A 20,339-nucleotide genomic window follows, 5' to 3' on the forward strand; every position below is an offset into this window, starting at 1 on the left:
CATCTTCCTCTCATGGCAGAAATAATTCTAAACAGGCCTTCTATTCTAACTCCAACAGAGGTAGAGGTAGAGGTCGTGGTCGAGGCCCAAGGGGTTGCAGGGGCCAATTTCTGGAGGGTCAATCAAATCAAAACAATACAAATGGCAGGGGAAACCAGTCTCAAGGCAGGGGGAGTCAAAGAGGTCGTGGTGCAGGATCAAGTAGGCAGCAACATACTCCAGATAGCAGAGAATGTTGGACTTGTGGTGAAAGAGGTCATATGTCACGTGACTGTCCAAAGGGAAAAGCAAGTGGAAAGAGAGAACAGGGCAACTATGCATCTACTAGCAGAGATGCAGATGGCAGCAAAAACGAGCGCATGTTTGTTATGCAGCATGTAATGAATACAATGACTGCAGAGAATTCCACCCAAGATGATGTTTGGTATGTGGATTCAAGTGCCTCTAATCACATGACGTCTCGTGGAGAGTGGTTTAGAGATATGCGCAAACCAGATGTGTTAGGCTATGTGCAGACAGGAGATGACACAGCTCACCCCATTGCTCATGTAGGGGACATACCTCTAAATACGAAGAGTGGGAAATCAAAGTACTTAGCAGATGTACTTCATGTCCCAAATATTACAAAGAATCTTGTTTCTGATGGACAAATGGTTGAGCAAGGTTTGCAGGTTCGCTTCAATCCAAATGGCTGTTATGTAGAAGATTTCCAGAATGGCTGTAAGCTGATCACAGAGGGCAAATGTGTGGGCAGAATGTTTACGCTGAATGTAGACATGCCTGAGGTAAAAGCTGCATTATTTGCACAGGGCACAGGTGTTGTGGCTGATGTTGACGTTTGGCACAAACGCATTGGCCATGTCAATGAGCATAGATTGCGCAGCATGCAATCAAAATAGATTGTAAAAGGTTTTCCCAAATTCAAGGTGGATGGTATGCATAAAGTGTGTGCAGCATGCCAGTTTGGAAAATAGTCAAAGGGCTCATTTCCACATGAGTGCAATGTATGTAAAAAGCCACTTGAGGTGGTGCACACAGATTTTTGGGGTCCAACCGATACTACAAGTATACATGGTTGCAAGTATTATGTCTCTTTTTGATGACCATACAACGAAAGTATGGGTCTACTTCATGCATAACAAAAGTGAAGTGTTTGGTCACTTTCAAGACTTCAAAGTCATGATTGAGAAGGAGACAGGTATGCAAATCAAGACATTGAGGTCAGATGGAGGGGGAGAGTACTTCTCCAATGATTTTTCAGATTTTCTGTGAATGCATGGTATACGTAGGCAGTTTACATGCAGATATACTCCACAGCAAAATGGGGTCGTAGAAAGGAAAAACAGGCACATTGCAGAGGTTGCACGTGCATTGATGAATGAGAAGAACATGCCTCATCATTTCTGGGCTGAAGCCGTAAATACAGCTGTGTACATTATGAACAGGACACCTACAGCTGCGGTGCATGATGTAACACCTGAGGAAAAGTTTACAGGTACAAAGCCTGATTTGGCACACTTGAAAGTGTTTGGCTTCATAGCTTACGTGCATGTACCAGATGAGTTGCGTAGGAAATTGGATCCTAAAGCAAAGAAATGTATTCTTGTGGGATATTCCCTTGAACAAAAGGGGTATAGGTGCTACAATCCTACTACACGAGAATTACGAGTGAGCAGAGATGTAGTCTTTGATGAGATGAGCAGCTGGTATAGTAATGCACATGGCACTATTGGGGCTGATGTAAAAGATGATGTGGCTATACAAAATGTGAGGCCATAGTCACAGGTTTTGAGTGGACCACAAGAGTCCTCTTCTCGTGGCTCTGTTGAGAAACCATGGAATGGTAGACTACGTACGCAGGTTACTCCACCAACAGGTACAGGGAATGTATCACGAAAAGTAAAGGAAAAGGTTGATGAACCTCCCTTTATGGCTGATGCATCATCAAGTTTTTCACATGTAGACATGGATTCAGATGGTTATGAACAAAGTCTTGATGAGGAATTTGGAATTCCGGCTGTCAAGACACCTGGTGTAAGGAAAGTACAAGAAGATGCTAGAGGGCAAACGAGTGACCCAGGACGGCGCAGATCTAATAGAGTCAGAAATCCAGTTCAGAAATTGACTTATGATGGGTATCTAGCGCATCACCAAGCCTACATGGCTAAGGTGATACAGGATGTGGAGCCCACATGTTTTGAGGATGCAGTTGGAAATGTGCATTGGGATGATGCAATGAATGAAGAGATGGCTGCATTGGAAGCAAACGACACATGGGAGTTGGTGCCATTGCCAAGTGGCAAGAACGCTATTGACTGTAAATGGGTGTATAAAACCAAGCATAAAGCTGACGGTAACATTGAGCGTCACGAGGCAAGGCTGGTCGCAAAGGGTTATGCACAGACGTATGGCATAGACTATGAGGAGACCTTTGCTCCAGTGGCAAAGATGACGACTGTGAGAGCTGTCATAGCAGTGGGTGCATCTAGAGGATGGATTATGCATCAAATGGATGTAAAGAATGCCTTCTTGAATGGTGAGTTGCAAGAGGAAGTGTATATGGATCAGCCACCTGGTTATGTCGATCCAGGTTACCCAGATTATGTATGCAGACTTCTCAAAGCTTTGTATGGTTTGAAGCAGGGCTCTAGAGCATGGTATGACAGGATTGCCAAGTATCTTGTCAGTATTGGTTTTAGGAGAGCTCATGCTGATCATTCACTCTATGTACGTGAGAGTGATGTGGGGATTGTGGTCATTACCATATATGTAGTGAGGCGGTCCGGGGCAGGCAACAAGAAGAGCAACCCCTAGACACCCTTCAAGGCTCCCGTGCTGCTCAATGGGGCTGGGGCACAACACAACACAAACCAGAACAACAAACCCACAGCCAAATCCCAACTACACAAGGGGCACCACCTAGTTTAAGAGCGAACTAGGACGCAAAAGAGGAGAATCGTTAGAGCAACCCACAAACAAGCAAGGAATTTACACTAACCCTAACACCAATGGAACACTCTCCCACACACTAAAACACGAGAGAGAGAGAGAGAGAGAGAGAGAGAGAGAGAGAGAGACAGTGCTCGGGCTGCTTTGAAACGTATCGGCAATGATCAAGCAAACACAACTATATATTTAAGAAAGAGAGAGAAAGGGGGAGGGGGTGCTTGTTGCATTAATACCTTCTTACAAATCTGTCATGACAAATCAAAGTGAGATTAGTATTTGTTCAACATAGCTTGCGTAAATTTCACCATAACACATCACAAAAAAAACCACCCCAATCACTGTCTTAAAGCCAGGGGAGTCCTCTCCACCCTGTCGCCCTCTTACAGTATGTGGGATTTATGGCTAGATTGATGACAACACCAGAGACAAGCTATCAAGAACTTAACAAAAAACACCAAGACACTTACGCATCATTGTTGTCCATTACTTCACGTTGGAAGGGAGACAAAGTATCCAAGCTTAGTCCAAATCCACCCTCCTTGATTCAGCAAATGTTGGGCTTACACTAGTAGGAGAAATGATAGATTTCCTACTCTCAATTGAATGATCACTCTCTCTCTTACAATGGCATAGAGTTCCCTTGCTAATCTCCTATTACAACACATGCACATGCATAAGACAATGAGCTTCCACTCAAGAGCTCCTTCTAGAGAGGTTGAGCTTGGCTTCTCAAGCTATAGCATAGTGCTCTTGCTTATGGCTCCCCCCTTTTGTGCTAGCTACACCCTCCTTTTATAGCAATTTTGAAGGCTAGGGTTACTCCTCTAACCATGGTTGGGTTAGATTTTCCGCAATTTATCTAATTTCTTTTGCTTGGAATTATCAAGAAGTTGGTGGGGAAAGAGAGAGGAGAGAAATGGAGGTGATAGGACTTTTCATAGTGGGTTAGTGTTAGTAGAGTTAGTATTAATTTACAAATGGAATTGGATATTTACAATGGGAGTATCCATGTAGGATACAAATAAGGAAGAAAAACTCTTAAGAGGTAAGAAAAGGTGGATTTCTTACAAGGTTGATGCTCCAAGTGTCTTGAGTAGGGCCAATTTTTGACGCTTGTTGACGGTCCACTAGCTTTGACGATACATTTTTTCTCCACTCTTGACCTTCCTTGAGAGACAAGGTAATTGAAGCTGAGTAATCAACCACCATGATGCTGTCTTTTAAGAGAAGAGGCTGAATTTTGTGGTTTTTTTGATAGATATGGGTAAATTGGAGGAGGAAAAATGAGACTAGGTGGTCAATTTTGGAATGGAATTGTGTGTGAGAGGTATGAGTTCACCATGGTTTCTCTTATTCTTCAAGGTTGAGGAGAAGGTGAGTAGGGTGCAGAGAGGAGGGGTGAGAGAGGTGGGGATGATGAGTGGAGAAGTGTGTGTGAAAGAGGAAAATGATAAAGTGGAAGAGAGAGTGTGGCTGCATAGCATGGGAAAATTGGGTTCCACTAATAAAATCGTAGCTCACAGCTCGTAGCTCAAAAAAATATGAAAAAATTTGAGGCAAAAGTTCAGGCCACGAGCTACAACTTTTGTTTGTATCACCTTTTCAAATTCGGAGAGCAAGTGAACTTTAAAAATTCATCAAAACCGACCGTTTTTTTCCACTGCACAAGGTCCTTGTGGGATCCTTCTTTGGATGATTCTTTTGAATACCTCCAAGAGTGAGCCCTCCATAGTGCATGTATGCATGCCACCTACCCTTGACCTTATTTGGTAGGTCTATAATTGAAGATATTGTTGAGAGCATGATATAAGTGAATAGTACAACTAAGAATATCAAATATTGAGGGGTCTAAAAAATATATGTACATGTCAATAATATAGGTGGAAAAAATATAAAAGGGTCAAAATAAATCTCTCTCATCATAAGTCTATCGTAAAAAATGAATATTTTTGATGGTCTAATTTATGAGAGTAATAGAGAATAGATGTAGGAAGGAAAAAAATAAAATCACAATAGTGAAAAAATATACACATAAATAGAACTAGTTTTTTTGGATTTTTGTTGGGGTGGAGTTATACCAAATATAAGAGAAGCTTACATGAAAATATTTCTATATGGAATAAAGAGTATGAAAAATGGTAAGAAAAAATTGTGGTAATGGTGAGGCAATGTACAGAGCATAAATAACACACACCTAGGTAGAAATATTTAAATAAATACCAAAATAATTATGAAAAAACTTTTATTTAGGCCCTATATACAAAGAAATATTTACATACGCATGGGCCATAATATACTTATATTTTTTATTTTATTTTTATTTTTTTGGCTCAACTAGCCCAATGACTAGCTAATTGAGGGTTGTTTAAGAAGATATGGAAAAAGTCCCGTGACTCACGCACGCCTATGTACAGTGAAATGGTAGGGATAGCCACAGTGTTTGGGTGATTTTGGTAGGGTGAGGTAACTCACTGTGGCAATTACAATGATAGCCGAAAAACGGCTATCATTAGCCCTCCCCCTGGATGATGGTATATTCATGTACCATCATAGAGCATCTTTTCCAAAGAGAGTGCTTCAGAGTCCTTGACGAGATTTTTATTGTTTGGCCCCTCAGAATTTTGGCTAGAGTTATACTCATGCTTCATGTAACAATACTTACATGAGACAGTGGCCTTTTGATAGATCTTTGGTAGATCCTTTGGTAGAAGGCGACTCAAATAGGGCTTCAAGCGATACCCGTTTACTTTCCTGGAGTGCTCTTTACCATTCAAGTCCATAAGCTGATAGTATCTTCAATTGAAAGCCTTCTTGACTATGTATGGCCCTTGCCATCTTGTTTCAAATTTGGCATCAAAACGATTATCGAGTCGATTGTCATACCTTAGCACAAGATCTCCTTCATTGATGCCTTTGTCCTTCAGTTTCTTGTCAAGCTTCTCCTTTGTCTGTGTGGCTTTCCTCTTATAGCACTCGTATGCTGCTTCTCTTTTCCACTCAAGCTCAGCTAAGGTAAGAAGTCGATCCATCCATGCTTCTTGATCATCTTGTGCTGATTTGCCATGAAGTCGCATTGTTGGAATGTTTAGTTCAATTGGCTGTAAAGCCTCTTGACCATAGACCAAGTGAAATGGTGTGAACTCCGTGGCTTCCCTATATGTGGTTCGATATGCCCACAAGGCACCATCCAAGAAGTCATCCCACAACTTTGTCTTGTTTTTCACCATCTTTCTAATGATGCCTGCAATGACACCATTAGCTTTTTCTACCAAACCATTTGATTGGGGATAGTAGGGTGTACTGTGACGATGTAGAATGTGAAGTACTTCACAGACTTCTGTGAGCAAGCCCTTCCTAAACCCTGGACCATTATCAGAAACAATCTCCAAAGGTGTGCCAAATCTGCAACAAATGTGATTGTACACAAACTTGCTAACTGTCCTCTCATTCACTCTTGCCACACTTTGAGCTTCCACCCACCTAGTCATATAGTCTACAGCCACTAGAATGTAGAGTTTACCATTTTTTGTCCTAGGCAGAGGACCCATGGCATCAATGCCCCACTTTTCAAAGGGTCCATTTGCAATCACTATTTTCCTCGGGCCATGCACCAACCTTCTATTTCCATTTATCTGACAATTGTGACAGCTTTTACACCAATGTTGAACATCCACATGCAAGCTTGGCCAAACATACCCCGCAAGCAAAATCTTCTTCACAGTTAATTCTTGGGCAAAATGACCACCACATGCTTCTTCGTGCAAACCTTTTAGAATGGCTGGAATTTCCTCAATAGTTGGTACTCTTCTGCACACTTGATCCTTCCCTCTTTGATAGAGGGAGCCTTCTAGGAAGAGATACATGCTTGCCTTCTTCATGAGTCTCCTCTTCTGAGCTTTTGTGAAGTCTGGTGGAAACTCACCCTCCAAAATGTAGCCGATGATGGGAGCCAATAACTCCAATCCCTGGTACCTCGGTTGCTTCACAGCAGCCGCCACCATGATGACCTGCACTTCTTTATTTACACATGCAACGGCTTGTTGTGCAAGTAAATCAGCATCTTCATTTTGTTTCCTAGGAATATGATATAATTGCACCTCCTCAAATTGATTAAATAGCCTACGAATGGCATGAACTTTTGTCCTTAAGCTTTCATTCTTGCATGCCCAAATGCCTAAAATTTGTTTAACAATGAGAAGTGCATCTCCTTTTACCATGAGACGTTGTATCCCTTTGCCAATGCACATCTTCAAACCATGAAGTAGAGTGTCATATTCTGCTTCATTGTTGCTAGCTGAACTTGGTAGATTGAACTTCTCTTTCATGACCACCTCTCCACTTGGGTTGAGCAACACTAGCCCTCCCCCTGCTTTTCCTGTGGCTCGACGAAAAGCTCCATCAAAGCACAAGGTAAAAGCATTAGGAATACTTTTTGGTGGTGGCAATGGTAGGGTCTTTACTTCAGGCACCTTAATCTCCTTTTCATGCACCCTATAAGTGAGAATCCCTGCCAATTGTGCACGCACACTATCTTCTACCTTGAAAGAGTATTGAAACTCTTGCAACTCCATAATCCACTTTGAGATCCTAGTACTAAGATTCATTTGAGATGACACCCAAGGGAACAAATTTTCTGCAGTGAGAATTACAAAAGGTTTTGGTAGCAGGTAGGATCTAAACTTTCTCACCGCAAACATGAGTGAAAGCATCATGAGTTCTGCTTCTGTGTAGTCTCTCTCCAAAGCATTCATGACCCTACTAGCAAAGTAGATGGGTCGCATCCTTGTACTATGGGGATCTTGTTGTAGCAACACAGCACCAATTGTTTCTTTCCCAGCACTAGAGCTAACAAAGAATGTGTACTCCCAACAAGGAGGCATGAGTGTTGGTAGCTCTGACAAAATGGCTTTAATGTTACAAAAGTACTCTTCAAGCTCATCAGACCATGCAAATTCTACTTGTTGTGTCAACTTTTGCAAAGGATGAAGCAACTCCGAAGCTAAGTGAATAAAGCGTGACATATACTTCACTTTTTGAATGAATGATATGACCTCTTTGAGATTCTTGGGTGAGGGGAGCTCAATAAGAGCCTTTGCCTTTGAAGGATCCACCTCAATGCCTTTATAGGAAACCTTGTGACCAAGCAAGATCACTTCATCCTCAGCTATGTGACACTTGTCGGGGTTGAGTTGACCTCCCATGTCATAGAGCTTCTTTAAACCTTCTTCTACCCTTTGTAGATGCAATGATTTTGAGCTATAAATGCAAAAATCATCAATAAAAACCCTAATGGACTTTCCAAAGAATGCTTGAAACACCATGTTCATGAAGCGTTGGAAAGTTGCAGCAACATTTGTCAGGCCAAATGGCATGACTCTAAAAGCATAACAACCCCAAGGAGTGATAAAGGTTGTTTTCAATTGATCCTCCAATGCGATACCTATTTGAAAGTAACCCAAGTAGCCATCACACACAGTGTACTTCTCATGACCAGCTACTTCATTTAGTATCTCATCCTGAAATGGGAGGGGAAAGTGATCTCTTTTTGTTGCCTCATTAAATGGACGATAATCCACACACACCCTCCACTTGCCGTTTTTCTTAGGAGTGACAACAATGGGAGAGACCCACTCTGAATTCTCCACTGGATAAATGAAACCTGCTGCTAGAAGCTTTCTTACCTCCTTAAGTAGAGCCTGCTCCTTAATGACTCCTAGCCTTCGTAGCTTTTGAGCCTTAGGTGTGGCCTCTGGCTTCAACTCAATCTTGTGTTGAACAACATCTACTCCACGCACGTCGGTGTAGTCTTTAGCAAAAAGCCTAGGAAACTTCCTTAGCACACATTTGAACTCCTCTCTTTCATCCTTTGTAAGTGTTGTTGATAGCATACCTTCCAGCATCCCTTCATCTTGAACACCTTCATTCTCTTGAGGACCTACCTCCTCCAAGCCTTGACAAGATGTCTCTTGGTTGCTTGGCTTAAACCTTACCCCCATGACTTCGATGGAAGACTCCTCTTCAGTAATGCTGCCGCTACTTTCTTCTTCTGAAGTGCTATCGGTCCAACCTTCTTCCGTCTCACTTTGAGATGATTCTTCATGGAGCTCCTCTTGGCGTTGCTCCTTCATGTCAAAGACAACCTTCTTGTGATTGTCATTCCTGCAAATTAGCTTTCCACTCTCCCAATCCTGCAAAGCTCGCATTTTCATTAGCCATGGTCTTCCTAGGATAAATGGGTAACCATTTCCCTTGGTAGACATGACATAGAAATCCACTGCCTTCTTAATGCCAAAGGCCTCCACAAAAACATTTTTACAAATGCCTACGCACCTAGCCTTGCTATTGTTTGCCATTTTCACTTTGATTTCAGGTGTCTCATGGATGTGCATGCCTAGTCTTTGCATGAGCCCTTCTGTCATGATGCAAATTTGTGCACCCCCATCCACTAGACCTTTCCTAACCAATCTTCCTTTTATGTAACAATCTAGCACAGGTGTAATATCCTCGTTCATTTCAGCATGTGCAATTTTTACAACAGGAAAACTCTCTTTTACCTTTCTCCTAGTGCTAACTGCCTTTGTTAAATCCCTCCTAACTTGTGGGCATAATGCAAGAAACAGAGGCCATGAGATATCAGGACCCTTACCTCGCATGTCTTCCAACAGGTTGTATGGAGCCATACCATGTCCAAGAGGGAAGTCTTGGAGATTGATACGACGTCGAGTCCTCTTATCTTCCTTGGTCTCCCTTGCCTTCTTGCCTTGTCCATGGTCACTTTGTGATGGGACACCCTCTTTCTCTTTACCTTTTCCTCGGCCACGCTTAATGCCATTTGCTTCCATGTCAACCTCATTTGAGTTTGTCACCTCTACCACATGCACATTTGGATCTGGCAAAGGTGGAACTCCTTCTACCCCTTGTGGAGGTGGTCTTGGTCCATTTGGTCTTTGTAGAAGCCTTGGTTGTTGACCAGTTCCTTCACCTGCATTCATCACTGGGTAATTCAAGTTAGGTCTCCCTGGCTCCCCACGGGGCCAAGGACAATTATACATCCCATGTCCAGACTCTCCGCAATTCCAACATTGCAAGACTCTCCTAGGTCGTGGATCTCGCTCTTCAGACTTCTTTGCTTGTCCCTTTGGACCTACAGCTTGTGCAAGGTGAATTGACAGGCTGCTTAAAGATTCGTTTAATTTCTCAATTACTTCCGTCGTTACCTCAGGAAGCTCCCTCGATGTTGATGCTTGTGACTTACCTTTGGGTCTAAGACCTTCTATTGGAACCTCTCCCCTTAAGCACTTGAGTTTCCTATATTTCTCAGCAACCCTAGTTTCAGCTGCATCAAAGGTAGCAGGTGCACCCGCCTCAACTTTTACCTTAAGGTCAGGAAAGAGTCTGGCTATGAATCTCTCCTTCTTTAGAAATTCTGCACCATCACCAGGGTTAGCAACATTTCGTATCCATAGAGCCCAAAGACGTAGAAACTCTTTCTTGTACAAGTAGTAGTTATCTAAGTCTTTTTGCTTATGAGAAACAATGTCCTGCCATAATTTTTGAGTGTTTTGGGGATCAAAGAAGTATTTCTTGAAACGATTCAAAACTTCTGTGTAATTCCCCTTAACTTCCTCAGGCAAAGAGTCAAACCAAGTGCTAGCATCTTTCCTAAGGACCACCTCAAACATTTCTACACGTTCTTGATCAGTTATTATCCTCTTGATACGGCAAGACATCTTGAAATTCGCTAAAAATAATTCTGCATCCTCTCCAGGCTCTCCAAAGAAAAGAGGATACCCAGACATTTGGCGTTGGCTTTCCATTGAATTGATTTCAAAGTGACACCCGTTTTTGTTTTTCTTTCTTAAAAAGATTTACACAATAATGTTCTCTAGCTTGCAATCTATTCTACAACAAAATAAAGATATTCACATCAAACGACCTATGATAATCAATAAGAGGTAGGATGACAGGGTTTGGTGATGCGAGAATTTCTCCTACTCTTTGGGCACCAAACATGAACACCATACGTTGTTGAAAATGGATTTTCCTACTAATTGCAATGTTTATTCTAATGTGTGGAGTGAAATGGAAGGGGAAAACCTCTATTCCTGGGCCATTATCCATGGTCTATACATGACCTAATGCTTAAAACAAAACAAAAATATAGACGTCCAAACTAAGGTCGTACCTAATGAGAGGCAAAATAAAAGGATTTACTGAAGCGTTTATCTCGGCCAACCTAAGAGGACCTAAAATTCTATGAATGACACGTTGAAATTGCAACTTAGTACTAACAATTATGTGTACCTTTTGCCTTGCAATGGGAATGAAGGGATCATACAAATTTTCGTGATTCATGCAAACTACTTGACTATGCTAAAGGTTGATTCTACACAAAAACACACAAGCCGTTCCTCCGTGGGGGCACCAATTTTAGGCGGTCCGGGGTGGGCAACAAGAAGAGCAACCTCTAGACACCCTTCAAGGCTCCCGTGCTGCTCAATGGGGCTGGGGCACAACACAACACAAACCAAAACAACAAACCCACAGCCAAATCCCAACTACACAAGGGGCACCACCTAGTTTAAGAGCGAACTAGGACGCAAAAGAGGAGAATCGTTGGAGCAACCCACAAACAAGCAAGGAATTTACACTAACCCTAACACCAATGGAACACTCTCGCACACACTAAAACACGAGAGAGAGAGAGAGAGAGAGAGAGAGAGAGAGAGAGACACAGAGAGAGAGAGGGAGAGAGACAGTGCTCGGGCTGCTTTGAAACGTATCGGCAATGATCAAGCAAACACAACTATATATTTAAGAAAGAGAGAGAAAGGGGGAGGGGGTGCTTGTTGCATTAATACCTTCTTACAAATCTGTCATGACAAATCAAAGTGAGATTAGTATTTGTTCAACATAGCTTGCGTAAATTTCACCATAACACATCACAAAAAAAACCACCCCAATCACTGTCTTAAAGCCAGGGGAGTCCTCTCCACCCTGTCGCCCTCTTACAGTATGTGGGATTTATGGCTAGATTGATGACAACACCAGAGACAAGCTATCAAGAACTTAACAAAAAACACCAAGACACTTACGCATCATTGTTGTCCATTACTTCACGTTGGAAGGGAGACAAAGTATCCAAGCTTAGTCCAAATCCACCCTCCTTGATTCAGCAAATGTTGGGCTTACACTAGTAGGAGAAATGATAGATTTCCTACTCTCAATTGAATGATCACTCTCTCTCTTACAATGGCATAGAGTTCCCTTGCTAATCTCCTATTACAACACATGCACATGCATAAGACAATGAGCTTCCACTCAAGAGCTCCTTCTATAGAGGTTGAGCTTGGCGTCTCAAGCTATAGCATAGTGCTCTTGCTTATGGCTCCCCCCTTTTGTGCTAGCTACACCCTCCTTTTATAGCAATTTTGAAGTCTAGGGTTACTCCTCTAACCATGGTTGGGTTAGATTTTCCGCAATTTATCTAATTTCTTTTGCTTGGAATTATCAAGAAGTTGGTGGGGAAAGAGAGAGGAGAGAAATGGAGGTGATAGGACTTTTCATAGTGGGTTAGTGTTAGTAGAGTTAGTATTAATTTACAAATGGAATTGGATATTTACAATGGGAGTATCCATGTAGGATACAAATAAGGAAGAAAAACTCTTAAGAGGTAAGAAAAGGTGGATTTCTTACAAGGTTGATGCTCCAAGTGTCTTGAGTAGGGCCAATTTTTGACGCTTGTTGACGGTCCACTAGCTTTGACGATACATTTTTTCTCCACTCTTGACCTTCCTTGAGAGACAAGGTAATTGAAGCTGAGTAATCAACCACCATGATGCTGTCTTTTAAGAGAAGAGGCTGAATTTTGTGGTTTTTTTGATAGATATGGGTAAATTGGAGGAGGAAAAATGAGACTAGGTGGTCAATTTTGGAATGGAATTGTGTGTGAGAGGTATGAGTTCACCATGGTTTCTCTTATTCTTCAAGGTTGAGGAGAAGGTGAGTAGGGTGCAGAGAGGAGGGGTGAGAGAGGTGGGGATGATGAGTGGAGAAGTGTGTGTGAAAGAGGAAAATGATAAAGTGGAAGAGAGAGTGTGGCTGCATAGCATGGGAAAATTGGGTTCCACTAATAAAATCGTAGCTCACAGCTCGTAGCTCAAAAAAATATGAAAAAATTTGAGGCAAAAGTTCAGGCCACGAGCTACAACTTTTGTTTGTATCACCTTTTCAAATTCGGAGAGCAAGTGAACTTTAAAAATTCATCAAAACCGACCGTTTTTTTCCACTGCACAAGGTCCTTGTGGGATCCTTCTTTGGATGATTCTTTTGAATACCTCCAAGAGTGAGCCCTCCATAGTGCATGTATGCATGCCACCTACCCTTGACCTTATTTGGTAGGTCTATAATTGAAGATATTGTTGAGAGCATGATATAAGTGAATAGTACAACTAAGAATATCAAATATTGAGGGGTCTAAAAAATATATGTACATGTCAATAATATAGGTGGAAAAAATATAAAAGGGTCAAAATAAATCTCTCTCATCATAAGTCTATCGTAAAAAATGAATATTTTTGATGGTCTAATTTATGAGAGTAATAGAGAATAGATGTAGGAAGGAAAAAAATAAAATCACAATAGTGAAAAAATATACACATAAATAGAACTAGTTTTTTTGGATTTTTGTTGGGGTGGAGTTATACCAAATATAAGAGAAGCTTACATGAAAATATTTCTATATGGAATAAAGAGTATGAAAAATGGTAAGAAAAAATTGTGGTAATGGTGAGGCAATGTACAGAGCATAAATAACATACACCTAGGTAGAAATATTTAAATAAATACCAAAATATTTATGAAAAAACTTTTATTTAGGCCCTATATACAAAGAAATATTTACATACGCATGGGCCATAATATACTTATATTTTTTATTTTATTTTATTTTTTTGGCTCAACTAGCCCAATGACTAGCTAATTGAGGGTTTTTTAAGAAGATATGGGAAAAGTCCCGTGACTCACGCACGCCTATGTACAGTGAAATGGTAGGGATAGCCACAGTGTTTGGGTGATTTTGGTAGGGTGAGGTAACTCACTGTGGCAATTACAATGATAGCCGAAAAACGGCTATCAGTAGATGACCTTATTATTGTTGGTGACAATGCTATGGAGATTGACCATGTGAAGGGTCTTCTCAAACAGGAGTTTGAAATGAAAGATTTAGGCGAGTTGCGCTGCTTTCTTGGCATTGAGGTGATCAGGACTCCAGAGGGTGTATGGCTATCACAGAGACAGTATGCTTTGGAAATGTTGTCAAAGAATGGTATGGCTAATTGTAAGCCAATTTCTATTCCCTTAGATGTGAATGCAAAGCTGAGTGCAGAGAAGGGTGATGTTGTTGAGGATGTCAACATGTACAGGAAGATTGTGGGTAGTCTAATCTACTTGACTATCACGAGGCCAGACTTGAGCTACACAGTAGGCTTGGAGAGTCAGTTCATGCAGCTTCCGAGGAAGCCACATTTGGATGGACTACGACGCACACTTAGGTATGTGCAAGGTACTCTTGACTACGCATTGTTCTATGCAGTAGATGCACCATTAGCATTGTATGGGTATACAGATGCGGATTGGGCAGGTAGAATTGTTGATAGGAGATCTACGAGTGGCTTCATGTTCCCTTTTGGGAGTGCTGCTATTACTTGGAGCAGCAAAAAGCAGCCTACGGTTGCTTTATCGAGCACAGAGGCCGAGTACAGAGGTGCAGCAGTTGCAGCATGCGAGGTAGCTTGGCTACGCACATTACTTGAGGACTTGGGAGTGCAGGTGGACCAGTAGATTTTCATCCATTGTGACAACCTCAGCAGCATGCAGTTGGCTAGGAACCCAATGTTCCATGCCAGGACCAAACACATAGAGGTCCATTACCACTACATTCGAGAGCGAGTGTTGGCGGGCGACATCGACTTGGTCTACATCAGCACAGAGGAGCAAATAGCGGATATCTTTACCAAGGCCCTCGGAGCTGAGAAGCTTCGACTTTCCCGAACTATGCTTGGACTCTGCGACATGCAGAGCTCGAGGGGGAGTGTTGAGATGTCGAGCTCTACACCTTGAGCTGGCATCCACTACGGGTCTTGGCCGCTTACGGCATTTACTCACTAGCGTGTTAGGTGACCGACACGGAGGATCTCTACCAGTGATTCTACACCTGGACTACACTTATAGTGCCAGCCTAGTACGCTTCTAGCGAGTTCAAACTTAGTGACCGCATGTACATATGTGCTACTTTTCAGCTTTAGCACTTAGTCATTTTGTACTCTCTTTTCTGTGAAGAAGAAGAAGAAGCTTTCCATCTTTGTGTGCTTTGTGCTTGTCTAGTGTAGCTCTCTTGCATCCTCATTCTTTACACTTTTTGAAAACAGTGGCTTTGAGATGTAAGTCCCAAAACTTGTCTACATATTTGTGAATAGATTTGTAGGGAGAGAGCTTCAAGCTTCACCATTTGGTGAGTACTTTGTCTTTGACATCGGTAGCCAAAAACTGCTTCATGATGGAAGCTCTTAAAGCTTTCCATGTTCATGGAGCTTCACCGTTTGCGCGTACCCTAGACCACCATTGTCTGGCGGAATTTTGAAAATGTATAGCTACATAATGTAGCTTAGAGGACTATGTGAAGCCCTCATCTCCAAACGTCGCATAAAATTGTTGGACGAAGGCCAAAACTTTGTCTGTATCACCAAAGGTGCCATTGTAGGTAAGAAAAGAGATGTTCTTTCCTCCCTCTTTTAACTTCTTCAGCTTGGACGACCTCTTCCATACGGCATAGAATTTCCTATGGCCTCTTCTTTTTGGTGGTTCAAAAGTTGCACCATCACTTTCTTCAGAGGAGGAAGAATTTGAGGAGGATGGAGAAGAGGGTGACCTCTTTCTCGCCTTTTTCTTCCCTTGTTCCTCCTTGTCTACACCATCACTTTTTTCATAAGAGGAAGAGGATGAATAAGATGGAGAAGAGGGTGACCATTTTCTCGCCTTTTTCTTCTCTTGTTTCTTGTCATCCCTCTTTGAATAATGGTGTGGAGAAGTGTGTGATGGTCTTCTCCGTTTTAGGGGGGATTGGAGAGCGTTTTGCCCGTCGTCTTCGTGGATCCATCTCTACTGAGGTGGCAGGAGACTCACGTCTTTCTCTTTCTTTTGGTGGGGGCTCTTGAGTTCTCTTTTGGAAAGGAGATGCATCCTCAAGTAGTAGATTTATGAGCCCTTCATACGGATCCTCTTCTTCTTCTCAAATCAGAGAGAGGCCTCTTTTGGAAGTCTCACAAGGAGGCTTCCTAGGTACTCTCTCTTCTTGGTGGGGAGTTTGCAGAATCCCATGAACATGTAGCTATCGTTGTACTTCACTTTGGAGGGATGGATTTCCCATGGCTTGTTGAAGCCTAGAAACAAGGTAGTTAACAAGCAGAGGGGCTTCATTATTAGTAGCTTGATCATTAGCAAAATCAAAGCTATCAACATTAATTTCACTCTAGTTACTATTGTCAACCATTCTAACAACTTTTATGTGTAGATTTTTAAGCGTAATTTGGCACTTCAGGCCCTAGTTGCTACTCCTCTTTACCCCTTTAGAAAAGCACTCAAGCTCCTGTACCCGTGGCTCGAATATCATTAATTGCAAGGAATAGAAGAGAGGGTCTTTCAACACCAAAATAGTACCGGCTCCTATCAAGCTTCTAATAGCGCAATAATGGTTAAGCCATAGACAAGCCCCATAGGACTCCACTATTAAGACCATAGCTCTCCATGGTGATGTCCCATTATCTGCACAAAGTTGGCACACTGCAAGGCTGAAAAATCCCCATTCTACTTACTCAATTGCACTTAATAATACCAACCATTCATAGTAAGCTTGAGGACCTCCCTTCTTGACCAAGAAAAGAGAAACCTTGTGCTCTAATACCAATGTAACATTTAATGGCCTAGTAACTTGTGTGTAGTGGAAAATAGCATAAACATAGTGAGCATTTCATTATAATAGATTCCTAATGAGCATAGCAAGAGTGCTTGGATGGAGACAGCAACAAAAAGCATAACACCTAGTTAGATAGCATACTTCAAACGAGAGAGAAATTAAGCTATTTTCAACAGTTGAGGATCCGATTTACATGGTACCGGTCCCCCCTCCAAAAGGCTTTGTATTATAGGTTTCCCAGATCGAGGGAGACATTTTACAATACAATACTTTGTGCTCCTTCAATAACTTTCTAGTGCGATGAAGATGGAAGCTTCAAGCACCTAGCTCACACTTATAAAACACAACATCAATTCCCTCACGGTCTCAGACCCAAGACCTCACACACCTTCAAAGATGGTGAGGGCTAGCGGGGTATAAGAGTAGAGTGAGAGGAAGAAGGAGTATTCTTACGAGAAAGAAGTATATCTCCTCACATAATCACTCATAATAGCTTAGTATAGCTTACGAGTGATTATGAGAGAAAGAAGGAGTATTCTTACGAGAAAGAAGTATATCTCCTCACATAATCACTCATAATAGCTTAATATAGCTTAGTAATTAGCATGGTAGAGGAGATGAACATGCATTGAAGCTCGGCTCTTGGTTGGATTTGCATCTCGAAGCCAAGAGTTGTTGGTGTAGGCCTCCCTTCTCACAAGCTTGGAGTAGATGAGGAGCTTTCCATTAAAGCTTGAGAATGAGTAGGAGTCTTCCTTACTTTCATACATGAGTTTGTGTGACTGTGTAGGTGATAGCCTTGAAAAAATCAGCCCCTCTCTCTCTCTTGGTCGACCCCTCTTGCTAATTGCACCTGTTGGCATCCCATTGGCCCCTGTAAAGCTTAGCCAATGACAATTAAGAAGCATAAGTGATAGTCTTGTGACATGTGTCCCCCTTTACCATTTTGTAAGAGCATTAAGTAATGAAATAATGCAATTAAACTCTCATTGGACCCCTTAGTCTTCTGGCCAATAAGAATCAAGCAAGCCATTGGGTTGTTGAATGCCCATTGGACCCCTTGGGAGACTGTCCAATAGTCCTGTAGAGAGCTTAATGTATATTGATTATTTTATCAAGTGTTTTAAAATGAATTAAACTAAATGTACTCTAGCCTAATTCTCATTGGTCCACCTCTATGGCCATCCAATAGGATTTGAATGCACCTTGGGGACAACTGGGCTAGGGAGCTGACATGTGTCCCCTATTCCCTTTGTGTAAAGAGAGACTGCTAGAGTGTGTGTGTGTGTGTTTCTCTCTCCTCCCCTACATTTTGGGCTCACCCACTCCTATCTAGGGATATGTGAAGACTATAGGGTCTTCACATAAGCATCCAATTTGCACTAGGTTTTGACCATTCGACATAACCTTTGAATTTTGGAACCTTAGCATTTTGGGAGTCTTAATGGGCTAAACCTTAGGGTCTTTGAAGCCCATTGTTGCCATTGCTCTTTTGCAAATGGCCCCCCCTTTGGATCCCTATTTTTCCTCCTTTGGATCCCTACTGTGATCGGCGGTCTGCCAGCTTAACCAATATTCTAGGTTTTTCTCCCCTGGTACTTCCCCATATTAAATGATCACCTTAACATGAGAAAATCATTTAGGAGAATTAGATATTAGTTGATATGACTTTTGCGGATGATGTAGTGATTCTAGCACACACTTTAGAAGATGCTAAAAAGCTTATGGTTGTCCTTGAGAACTTTTGCTTGCATATTGGGCTGATTGTGAATGAATCCAAAACAAAGGTTATGCTTGTGAAAACCAGCCATAAGGAGAAGCCATGCATCGTGTACAACAATGAGACACTTGAAGTTGTTGAGAGCTTTAAGTACCTTGGCCTTGAGGTTCCGTCCAATCACAAGTGGCATGAATGTGCTATGCATCATTTGGAAGCGGGAAAGAGAGCATATTATGCATTTGAGAACATGTGTAATGCGGGAAACATCAAGTGTTGGGTTCTCAAGAAGTATCTTTTTGATGCATTGGGGACACCGGTTCTTCTTTATGGAGTTGAAGTGTGGAGCAGGAGCATCTCAAAGTCTACTTGGAAAGAGTTTGAGAATGTCCAAAACCGTTGTCATGTTGTGACACGTACATAGTGGGAACGCATGCTACAAGATCTATCTTGTAATTTTTTAGATACATAATTATCTTTCCTATAATGTACATATGCATATTTAAGTATAATAATAAGCCTTCTATCTCATCCTATTATTTTTCTCAAGGGTAACCTATTCTTACTTACCATCAGAAAATACTATGGGAAAAGCATCAATAGCTCCGCCTCTTTAACTTGGGGCAAAAAGCATTGATTCTTTATTTTTACTATCTCATTATCATCTCACACCCTAGCTAGATCCTATATCTAGGGTAAACTCCAATATATATATATATTCTATGTATTTTTTATACTTTTCTTATATTTCTTTTTAAATAGCTACTAGGAGGGAATCAAATCCTAGTGGGACACTAGGTGGCATGATTTCAAAGATACACTTATTTTAATGCATTATTGCAAGCATGATTACAAAACTTTGTCAAGGAGCAATGTCATGCTTTCATATGGCATGAGGTGTCCTTTGGAATTAAATGAAAGTCTAGGCTAAGGGGACCACGGGAAGACTTTTGTTGCCAGAAATGGACCCTATTTTGATGAATTTTTTACACAAGGTTCCAATCCAAATTGGAAAATGATTTTAAAATGAAAATTGTAGTTAATGAGCTGAAGTTTCTGCCCATATTTTTACTTTTTTATTTGGAGCCACGGTTGAGGAGATATGATCAAAATGCTGGACCCCAGTCTGCCCACATCATGCAGGGACAGCTCATTTCTAACTTTTCCAATTCCTATTCACACTGGATCCTCTCTTCTTGTGTAAACCCTTGGGGGTTCCCTTCACCTATAAAAGGGAACCTCTTCTTCCTTGAAAGTAACTCAATCATTCAAGCCATTGATGAGAGGAATTCCTGAGGGAGTGAGTAGTAATGCCTAATTGTACTTAGCCATTAACATAAGCCCAAGCCTACACTTTCTCCTAGAGGGAGACTAGCCATTCTTGCAATAAGCTAACCTTGGAAGATCAACTCTAATCAAAGAAGGTCTTGCACTTGGTGTATCAATCAAAGTGGAATTATCCACTCTTGTTCTCTCTCCATCAATAATGGTGCCGAAGGGTTTGTCAAGTAAGATGTGTTCTACATTGATGTTTTCTTGATTTCTTGTTGTTTTCTTTCTCATCTCTAATCCGACACACACACACACATATATATATATATATATATATATATATATGTATGTATGTATGTATCTAATCTCATCTCCTTAACCAAACCTATCTCTCTCATTCTTAGTAACTCATCCTCTCTGCAAATTCTA

Source organism: Adiantum capillus-veneris, chromosome 17, assembly GCF_014529385.1.
Source record: "Adiantum capillus-veneris isolate H3 chromosome 17, ASM1452938v2, whole genome shotgun sequence".
Taxonomy (NCBI): domain Eukaryota; kingdom Viridiplantae; phylum Streptophyta; class Polypodiopsida; order Polypodiales; family Pteridaceae; genus Adiantum; species Adiantum capillus-veneris.